Raw genomic sequence first — 11734 nt, forward strand, 5'->3', positions numbered from 1 at the left:
TTGTAGCTGAGCCTAGTATCATGGTTTTGAGAATTTTTCTCAGTAATCTTTGATAATAACCAAATTTTAAAATGAAATAAGAAAGTAGGCAGCAGGTCAAAGAGGCATGAGATTTTAGGGTGATAGGCATGAATGACACGGTCGTTCTTATCAAGGAGTCCAGCCTAGTTAAGGAAGTAAGGCAGGTCCACTTGCCAGGATAAGGGCCAGGAAGAAGGGGGGCATTGGCAGCACAGCAGAACAAGAAACGCAAAGGGGATGAGGAAGGGGACAGGTTGTGTACGAAGAGAAGAACAATAATAAATTCCTGCATTCAGGATTTACAAGTGTAGAAGCCCTGGGTGATTGTCACCACAGGTGTGGCTGTGCTGGGGATAACTGATGTTTAGCAAGGAGAGAGAAGATGAGACGTGAGGCCAGGGACCTAACTAAGTATACTGAAGCCATGAAAATGGAGGCAGAGCACGGGCTGTTAAGGAAGATGGAGGATTTACCGCCACCATCAGTGAGGAGGTTGGAACAGCATCTTGGTGACTGGAAACTGAGGTGAGGGTGAGAGCAGTTTAGGGAGTTGTCATAGATTCCAGAAGAGGACTGTTGACTGGGAAGGCTTAGGACAATAGTGGACCAAAGCAGCGATCTAGGAATGGGTTGCCCCAGTATACAACACTTTGGGTGCCTCTCTTCGAATCATCCTGCTTATTTCAGGAATTGTTGCAGCAATCAGCTTCACACAAGTGGAACCTGATTATATCTCAGTTTGACCACACAGCTCTTATCTTCTGCCCCAGGCTTTCCTGACAATGTAATGTGGCACTCCAAGCATGCAATCTAAACATGGAGGGGGCTAACCCTGATTGGGACAGCACTAGACTGACCAGCAATTAGCTGGGGAACCAGTGTTCCCACTTAGCTGGGGAAACAGTGTTTCCATCGGGCAAACAATTCTGAGGCGCTTTCTGAGGTTCTTTGGAGCACTCCAGACGTGTTGCTCTTGAGTTGTGCACAGCAGTGCTAAGAGTAGTAACAGCTTTGTGCTAGATTTGCCTCCTTCCTGGCTTCACTCCTCCCCATTCCCTACCCTATTCCCTGTGGTCACTTCTTAAAATACATGACCTGAATGCAAGGGCTAGTTGTAGACCAGATGTCTGGGAGGAACTTAGGTCCCTTATCTGTGAGTGAGGCTGCAGAGAAATTAGGAAGATCGCATGTTCAAGTGAAAGCCAGGTTTCAGTTCAGTTAAAGAAGAAGAAGCCTTGAAAAACAGGAGTTTCTGACAAAACACCAATTTCAAAAGAATCCTCCTGGATTGGGGACAGGTCAGAGCAAGAGCAGGGTTGATGGAGATGAAAACATGGGAGGAAAATGAGGAAGGTTAAATATGAATCATGTACATTAAATGAGCTCCTCTGTCCCAGAAAATAGATATACTAATAAGCATGAGCAGCACGTTTTAGACAGTTGTATTTATTGCTGGAACTTTGCATTTGCCTTCATCTTCATTTGTTCTGTCCCGGGCAGAACATCAGACAGTCTAGCCTTGCTGTGTATCTCCTTTTCCTGCCAACATGCTGAAGTCACCCTGTATCCAGCCCTTAACGTCACTTCAGTTCACATTCACATTCATGTCTTTTGTCTTTTTCCTTGGTGTCTAATTTACTATAGTTTCAATGAACTTCCTTTTCTCTGAGTAGGACACATGGCCAACTCATCTAAAATGTCAAGAAATCATAACGTGGAGTTATGTCCTTTGGAGAAAAAAAAATGAAATATACATTTACATATAATTAAATAAGTTAAATAAATACCTGTGGATTTTAAAAAGCACACAATTTCTGACAGAGTACAAGATACTTAGGGCAAATTTTTGTAATATCCCCACCGAATTTTGCTATATCCCTGAACTCTTAAAATTTGAACCAGAAAGTCATAAAAATACTTTGAGAATATTATTCTGTCCATTTTAGACATTTTGGTTTAAAATACTAGGTCATCAGAAGCTTCTGTAATAAGTCTTACCAGAGAAAAGGCCTCTGTCACTATTTCTTGTGAGTCACAAGCCACATGCACACACTGATCCCTTCAAACCTGTATCAGACAACAGGCCTGGGAGAAGAGACCACATGTTTGACATTGGACTGAACCTCGAACTGTTATTTTTTAGAAAGAACTTACATAGGAGACACATTCAGTTTGGAATCATAGAAAACAGAGACAAAAAAGAACACTCAAGTCATGGGTGCCCACTTCCTGTTGGTCATCCACACTACTGTTGCTCTTTACTTAGCCTAGACTTAATTCCCTTCACATATGGCCTTTTAAACAATTATTCCCAGTGTAATATTACTGATAAAACTATTACTGGTTACATTTGTAGTCTCTTGCCCAAAGCAAAACTAGGTCTGATATTTCCTGTGCGAAGTTTTGATTACTCCACTTCATCACCTTCTTCTCTTACCTGCCCACATTTATGCACATCAGAATCATCTTACCCTCACAGTCATATCTTAATTATACAGCTTTTAGAACTCATCTTCTATATCCAGGCTTTTTCATTATTTCTGCTATTTGTTTTTAAATTCCTTCTATTTTACCTCTCACCTCTCATTGATCAAGTTTCAGCAGATATTTTTTTCTTTAAATATAATTCATCATCAAATCATCATAGCCAGTGGTATCAGCCTATGGACTTAAGAGCACAATTCTACAAAATGTAATCTTAACCATCCAATAGACTCTAATCCATAGAAACAGTTTGGCTAGGCACCTTTCATTCTCTTTTGAACTCTCCAAAAGCTATCTGACCAAAGCAGAGCTAGTACTTAAGACTAAAATGTGTTTATGAAACACCTATTGGCAGATGCTTACTAAGCCCCATGTAAAACAAGCTAGTTTTAATGCTCTGTCACTGGGAGGCTGAAACCTAAGATTATCTATGTAGACAGCTAGTTGAAAGAAAAATGTATTTAAATAGCATTATTTATGTGAAAAGTATAATGTAGTAGACATGGACTTTTCTACGACCAACATATTGATTTTTTTGGGGGGGGGTGGAATCATTCCTACCTGACCTGGATGTACATCTCTCAACCCATACAAACTCATGCTGATATACACCCTTATGTACTCATTCATGTGGTGTTTGGCAGGGGAGCAGGGTAGACCTGACTCTGGCCTGGTCATTCAGAGTATTGTATCCACTGGCCATGGAAATTGGTTTGTGAATGGGAATATGATATAACTCAGTCCAATGAGGCTGTGTCACGGAATTTTTATAGAAGAGCATATAAACACAGAACCATTGATGACCATCTTGCCAACTGTTAGAATTCCTAAAGGAAATGACTTACTGGAAAACACTCCCAAAAAATGGAGAGAGAAATCAGATCCTGACAGCATCTTTGAAAGTTAGCAGATAGTCCTACTTTAAAGCCAGTTCTACCTCTGTACTTTTCAGTTCTATGAGTTGTTAAACACTTTAGCTCTTCTTGAAACCAGTTTGATTTAGGTTCCTGCCATGCAGCTAACAGTCTTTACTAATGTATGTAGTTTGCCAAATAACAAATTTGACCAATCCCTTTAGAGCGATCTTTTGCATTCCAGTGCTTCCCAAAGTGAGAGCTGCATACTGCTCATTTCAGAATCACCTGGGATGCTTGCAAAATGTAGATTTCCTGCAGTTCCCCAAACATCATCAGAATCTATAAAGGTGAGGCTCTCATGTTTGACAAGCTACCTCTGGTGATTTTATGCACATGAAATTCTGAAAAACACCACTGAAGTCATGACTTTAGATTAGATCAGCTCAGATCAAGCTGTTTCTTAAATCAAATTGACCCTTGGGTTCAGCCAAACAGCAATTCTTTTCAAATAATTGATCACCAGATTTTAAAATGTCAGCATTGATGTAACTAGAACACAGAGTAAACACTTCAGGGCGTATGTGAAGTAACTGTAATGAAAACTGTGATGTTTAAATGACTGCAGAGTTCCTTATCACCTCTTACCTGTAATCTAAGTGGCATTAAAAGACACAGCCTTCTACCAGAAACAAGGCTTGGCAACATTCACAGGTAAAGTAGAAAGAAGAAAGTAAGTTTACCTTGAAAAGGTGCAGAGTCAAGGGAGCTCATACTGGAGATATGTGGCTAGTGTGTGTCTTTGTTCTTTTAGCTGTTGAATGAACTTTACACCTCTCCAATATGGCATTAATTTCCCACACTTGAATAATTCCTCATTTCCCAAAGAGCATCAGTACAAGGAAAATCCTTCATTTGTGGGGACCCTATGGACCCTTTACTTCTTCGGACCTTTTAAAATACATTTAACTACAGATGTGTCTAATTAGCTAAATCTTTGGTCAAGACATCTTACAACTCAAGGAATTCACTTCCCAGTGTCACAGGAGATGGGATTTTTGGAGCAAAAACATGAATCTGTCAAATCTTCAGCAGATAAATACATTGTGGTATAAACTCAGTTAAAAAAAAAAAAAGGAAAGAAAGAGTAATATACTTAACCGGACTGATTAATCTATAAAACATTAGGCTAAGTGAAATAATTAAAACACAGTAGGGTACATACCACATGACTCCTGTATGAAATTCTAAAAAGGCAAATCCACAAGGGACAGTAGATCAGCAGCTACTTGGAGCAGTGAGACAGGAGAAAGCTTCTGCTACACAGAGGTACAGAGAGTTTTTTAGGTTGATGGAAAAATTCTATATCTTGATTGTGGGGAAGCTTACATGACTATATATAATCATCCAAGTTTATCAAATTGTCTATCTCAAGTGGGTGAATTGTATGTGAATCATACCTCAGTAAAACTATTACTGAACAGAGAAGTTTAGAGGCAGTGGGAACTGATTTTACCAGAGCAGGAAAATGAAGACATGAAAAACAGTTCTAGAGAGGAATGGGCTGAGGCCTATGGACAGTGTAGGGTCTGGGGATGCAGGCAGGTTCCAGCAAAGGCAGAACCCTGGCGGCCAAATGGGAAACTCTTGGGGTGGGAGCTTCCTCACTTGGTCCAGTCTGTTGTTGCTTAATCATTTCAGCACCAGAGTGCCTTCAGCTCCATGAGGCTCCAAGTTCTACCTGAAGGTGACTAGGCAAGAAAGCGGTCTTGGGAAATTGCTCACTGACAGGAACACAGAGAAATAGGCTGGAATAGAAGGGAGTGACACAGAGTGACTGACCCCCAGGGTGGGCCACTGTGGCACGCAGCTAAGAGATGTCCCAGGATGAAGAGCACACTTTCTAGTCTTAATAGATATTTATCTAGAAGCCAAAGACCTTGTGTGGTAGGTTAGTGCCCTTGGAATTATTCTAAAGATGTCAACAGGTTATTTACTCCAGAAACAAAGTTCCAAGCCACTCCCAGGTAACAAAGTGCAAGAGACTAGTAAACATCTATTGAGTTAGAAAGTTATTCTCTGGGGGAAAATATAGGAAAAACTATAAAATATAGGAAAAATTGCTTCTGAAAAATTGAGAGCATTTATCAAGCAAGCTTGATTACAGGGACTTTACCTTCCAGTGAGAATGGAAGTTTTTTTTTTTTTTTTTTTTTTTTTTTTTGAGTGCTTCCCCATAAATATCCTGTCCACATGCTGAGAGAACAAATGAGAATGGTAGAATTTGGCCCATTTTGTGAACCCCTTAAAAATAAGAGGATGCCCCCATCAGTAGTGTTTTATGAGCAAGAGGATGCATTTGCGCTGCCAAGTGGGATAAGGTTTTATTTAAACCCTAATTTTCTCTTTCACTCGTTTGCTGTCATAAACCAAATGAAATTTGGCTTTTAAAAAAAGTGGTAACTCATGTGAAGAAACAATTAGAGGGATTATTAAAAATCCATAAATTATATTAAATTTATAAAAAGCTCTTAGTGCCAATAAATAAGTCATGTCCTTATCTAGACACATTCAAACTGGGCATCCATAAAAAAAGCACAAGGAAATGAAAAGTTCAAATGGAAGAAGAATCACTAGATGAATTACTTCATCCTAAATGTTGCAATTGGCTTCTTTTACAGGAACAATTTTTTTTCCAGAGGTGATAAACGCAGAACCTCATCAATCTAGCTCTTTACCCTTGGCGGATACTTGTCTTTCTATATGCATATATTTTTTTTCCTCTTTGGCTCCAGACACAAAACAGAGTATCATTGTGATCCAGGATTTGTTTGAAGAGATTTCATCTGGAAAGAAGTCAAGCAGGGCACTAGCAGGGGAGCTTTTACAGATTATGACCTGTAATCTGGTTAATACTCTGAAACACAAAGATCCGAATGTGGGGATAAGGTTACTTCATATGTGGCCATGTGCCTCACCTCCCCCAGCCCCTAGGAAGTCATTCCAGAGGCTGAGAAGGACCTGGCTTGTGCATGCTGGCAGGTTAAAAGGGGAAGATAATGTAGCTATAATGCACATATTCCAAATCTAGCACAGAATAATCACCCAATAACAGTATTCACTTATTCTGCTATTATTGTCATAGGAATCAATTTCCTTTTTAGTTTGGGATTTATACCTGTGATCCTTGATTAAGAGAAGATGCTGGAGTTGAGTGTAAGTGAGACTTTATTTCTACTCTGATATTTAGGCTAATCCCTAAAATTTTACTTTTTTACTAAAAGGTTGTATAAAACCAATGTTTAACTTTACATTTTCATTTGGAGACCAGTAAATTTTAATTCACCCTCTTTTAGAAGCCATCTGCTGAAAGTAAATCTTCATAGCATCTAAGTTAAATTGTGAATATGCTTTCCTTTATCTAAACACAAAGAAGTTTCTGGAAGATATTAAATGATATAATTTTTTAAATCCAAAATGAAAGATTAAAGTTTACTTTCCAATTTGAATTTGAATTTTTTTAGATTGCATAGTTTATTTTAATGGCCATTTAAAGTCCCAAGACATTATTTCTGCTTGAAAAATAATAACCGCTTTTGTGCAGACCAGTTTTCCAAGACATTCACTTGCATACCCATGCCTGTGAACAGGAGGCTTAGGCATCTCAGTGGTGAGTCCCCAAGTAATAAATACTCAACTTAAGAACAATTTATATGCAGAACAAGTTATCAGAGGAAGCAAACCCCAAGCACCTAGTTCCTATGGGCATCATCTCTTTGTTCCCCAGTAATACATGGGGAGAAACACATTTAAAGGAATACTTCAGCTTGCAAACATAATAACAGAGATGCTGACCCTTGGTAATATCTATCCACCTGCTTTTTGAAGGAGTCATTGTCCTCTGAATCTGTTCCCTCTCATGCTGATCCATCAAGGCAGAGAGAAATGTGAGAAGTTGGTTGCTACTGTAAAAGCATTACAGTTCTTGATTTACTGTGGGTGAAGTGTTTGCAGACTAAGTAGGGTACGGAGTTGTATTTCTAATAATATTGCTCAAGAAAAAGTAAATTCCAAATTTCAGATAATATACTGATTAATTGATTAATATACTAACTGTTGGAACTAACCCACTCATAAATCAGGAGCTTCTGGGATGATTTTTGTGAGGTTGACTATTTGCCATATGAATTGAGAAACTGAGGTTAGGCTAAGTAACTTCTGCCAAAGTTTCAGAGAACAAAAATGATGAGAGTTACCCAGACATATGTACTATACAGATTATTCATCTCATTCATCCTACAGAGTAGTTCTGTGTTTTTTTTTTTTTTTTTTTTTTTTTTGGTTGTTGTTCATATGTAAAATTACTTGCCAAAAAATAAATGAGCCAATCTTTGTTTCAAGTGAAATTTTAAATATGAACATTCTTTTAAAAAAATCCTTTTGGGTAGAAAACCAGTAGATTTAACTCTCCATCCTTTCATGGCTCCGAGGAAAGGAAAATTTCTAATACTCCCTTCATACCCTATGGTGTTCAAATAAACCTCTTTTTTCAAACAGTTCTGCATGATTTGTACTTAAAAAGTGGAGAAGAAAAAGCAAATGGAAACAGGGTGTTTCAATCTGAAGATGAATGGGTGACTGGCACTCAGGAAGTTTCTTTGCCCTATTTTCTTCTATGGATCCTGCTTCTCAATGCATTTTTACATGGAAATTTTTTAAAATAGATTTATTTTAGGAGGGAAACAACAGAACAAAATTTAAGATACCATTAATATCGTTCTGGGACAGAGAAAAGTGTTAATGCAGAAGGAGCATACATTAGAGAACATGCGACCTTTCTCAGGATGAACTTCGCACATAAATCCTTTCCTTCCTCTGGAGGTGGCAAGACAAATACCTATGCTGTCAAACTCAGAAGGCTTTTGATATGGGGCCTGGGGCAAGTGATATGGTTTTTAATACCATTTTCCTCATTTGTAAAATGAGGTTACTGATACCTTCTTATTCCATAATACTATGAAAACTAAGAATTAAAAATTTAAAAGTAGTTCCAGTCTTACAGAGGTACACTGAAAAATCAGCCTTTAAATTTGAAGACCACTGGGCCATTTGGTGGTGACTTTTAAATGCCTAAACAGGGGAGAATTGATTCTTTTGAATATCCAAAGCTTTTAGTCCTTTAATCAACAAGCTTATTAAGTTTGTTATTTATAGTGTACTCAGAAGCCCACCATATACTTCCACATGCACTATTTCATTTGATGTCCACAGCAGGTCTATGAGGTAGAAGTGAATTTTTTTTTTTTTTTTTTTTTTCCCTGTGAGGAAACTAGAGGAGAGGCTAATATCTCACCTGAGCCTCATGACCTGGAAACAATAGAGGTCAGCCTTGAACCCAGGTCTGCTGGGTCAAACTGTCATGGGGCCTGGGCAGGCTCATGACAGGCACAGTCAACTCCTCCTCAGGGAGAAGGCCATGCTTTTCTTTATCCCTTTCAAACTCAGAGCGGCACTAACACCCATCAGAATAATGGGATGAATTCTCAGGAAGGGACACATATATGTGCACATCCCAAGTAGAATGCAGATTCAATACAGGCAGCTGCAGAGTTTCATATAGTTCAACTAAGATTTGTGAATCATTAGTCCTATACTTTATTTGTTCCAATTTTACCCCCTCACAATCAACTGGGGGATGGGATCAGGAGGGAATGAACAAGAGAGAAATGCCAGTAATCATGGTGAGTAGCAGTTGTAGGGGTAAAGTGACAGCTCAAGGCTTTATTGTTGTCATAAAAAAGTGGTGCAGTTTTAGAGCTTTAAGATGAGTAAATCTCTGGGGTCTATGTCCACTGTGGTTCTAATAGCATTAGAAAGGGCGAGTTGGTATAAACAATAACAAGATTTATGTTAGTGCAAACTGCTGACTATTGACTCTGATTTTGAAGAGAGGAGAAAAGAGAAAGTGAAACTAGACCAGATTCCTGTTATATCCCTATTTATGGGAAAGTGAGGAACTTGACCAGTTCTAGTAGACATTAACAATGGGAAGACAAGTCACTGATTCTACGCCTTAAGATTAGAGTCAATAGAAATAAAATGAAAAAGTGACAAACAAAAAAATCTGTGATGTGGCTCTTTTGAACTGAAGATTTCTAACAGCAAAGAGGAGCTGATCCAGTGGTCAGACTGGGATAACTGTATACACAGAAGAACAAAGATTTTGAAATCCTACTTTGTGAAACAGAACATCTAACCTGAAGTGTTTCACCTGTAGAAAAGAAAACTTAAAACACCCTTTCATTCATAACTTGTCTCTCGGTTGGAAGCAAAAGACCAAAATTTATCTCTACTAACTGGATGTGAATTTAATGCATATTAGTATATGAGGGAGGTCATCTACTGTCTTTTTCCCTTTAGTCAATAAAAAGGACCCGTGCCTGATTCTTCTCTTTTCAAAATTATTATCAGTGAGAAGAGATACTTTTTTACTCTGAGGAAACTTCCCACTGGCTTTGTGATTATTATCAGGCTACTGAAAACATTTTGGCTTCATCAGTTTATATTAACAACCTCATTAACTTAACTATGTTTTTTCAGAAACCAAAAAATGTTCCTTATTGTATTCTTTTATATGGGAAGTTCAGCTTCTTAAAAACCACTACATGATTACAAAAACATATAGTAAAGGAATCTTCAGCCACAGGAGGGAATTTAACCAAAGTACCATTGATCTTAATAAAAGAAAAATCAAGCTTAAAATAGAGAATTGAATACTTGAGCACAAGATCTGCTCCCATAATCTAGGAATTTTATGACCTCCCTAAAGGAAAGAGTATGTGGTCTGTTAAATCTGATCATAAAATATCTCCTTGAGGCCTTAAAATGTAATGTGTCGGATGTTCAATCCATCCAGTATGGGCCAATTGTGAAGCTAAGATATCAGCCACCAGTTCCCAAACAGTCCTTTTGATGTTATTGCCCGTCTACAGCCTTTGGGAAAAGGGTGGAAACTAAAAAGCTGAAAAAATAGTACAATTATTTGGATAGAAATATACTTTCATTATATATTTACTAAATGTACTTATATATCATATCTATATGCCTACTTTTCTATGATACCTGGGAGAACACAGATTAAACTCTTAGGTGGTTACTGACGAAGCATATATTAGTTAAGAAGCAGCATTTACTTTTTTGTTTTGCATATTAGTACATTGCATGAATTTTGTAATAAGAATTTATTAATGTAGCAAATAAAAATTAAGTCAACGTGATTTTTCTTAAAGAACACCTGGGGTGACAACTTTTTAAAAAATCTAGTAGTCTTAGACAAGTTCAATGCAGTTAAACCCAGCAATTTTGGGGTGATCTTGTGGCTAAAGCAGAAATCACAATGTTAGAGTGCTATTTTTATATTTATTAGTATGGTTCTGTAAATGAACTAATTCATCTTAATTTTTTATTGCCTTTGAGGTACATTAGAATCAAGTAGTTAGCAATTATTTCTCCTCAGAAGGAAAAATAATTACCCTAGGTAAGCCACTGATTCATCACTATGAGTTCATCCCCACCAAAGAACATTCTGGTAGACTAATTCTAGGGATGCATGTTGTAAAAAGATACACTCTTGGGGGTTAGGATTGGGAGCTCATGCTGAAGAAGTAGAATAACAGCAAGATTGTAGCTTTTGAGTAATAGTAAGCAATCCTATGCCACTTACAAAGCTGGGACGCTCTGGCAGAGAACCTCTGACGTGTGCAGTCTCACACTGAACAAAGCAGTGTTTAAATACATGAGTCCTGTGAGAACAGAGACCCATAACCGGAGGGCACTTTGGCTTATTTGTTTGCAAATATTTTTCTAAATACATAGTAGAAACCAGGGACCTAATGTTGAGGCCCTTACTACATGGAGGGACAGGATAGGGGTTAAAGGAGGTGGGTGTGCTTAGAATTTCATAAATTCACTTATAAAGGCATATGAAGTAGAAACCAAGTTCATGAAAACCCAGAAACTGATGATTTGCCGAAGAGACACACTCTAAAGCAATTGAACAAGGAGAAAAAGGGCAAGAAAGAGATACTTCATAAAGCCAGGTCTAAACTAATGCTTTTTGCCCTACACCTTCACATTTACACTTAACCTAAAAAGATTAAAATATCATAATAATTCTGAGATTTCTGGCTCTCAAGATTTCCATTATGACACATCAATAAAGCAAGGCAAGGTGACTGAGGAAGAACGGCCGGCTTTCATTTCCTGCTCATTTGAAGGTCACTTTTGGAGATAAAGATTATATTTTTGCAGAACCAGAGGATACACGAACATTTCTAGAAACTTGTAACATCAGATGTTCTGAACGAGCGAAGGAA

Source organism: Sciurus vulgaris (assembly GCF_902686455.1).
Source record: "Sciurus vulgaris genome assembly, chromosome: 2".
Taxonomy (NCBI): Eukaryota; Metazoa; Chordata; class Mammalia; order Rodentia; family Sciuridae; genus Sciurus; species Sciurus vulgaris.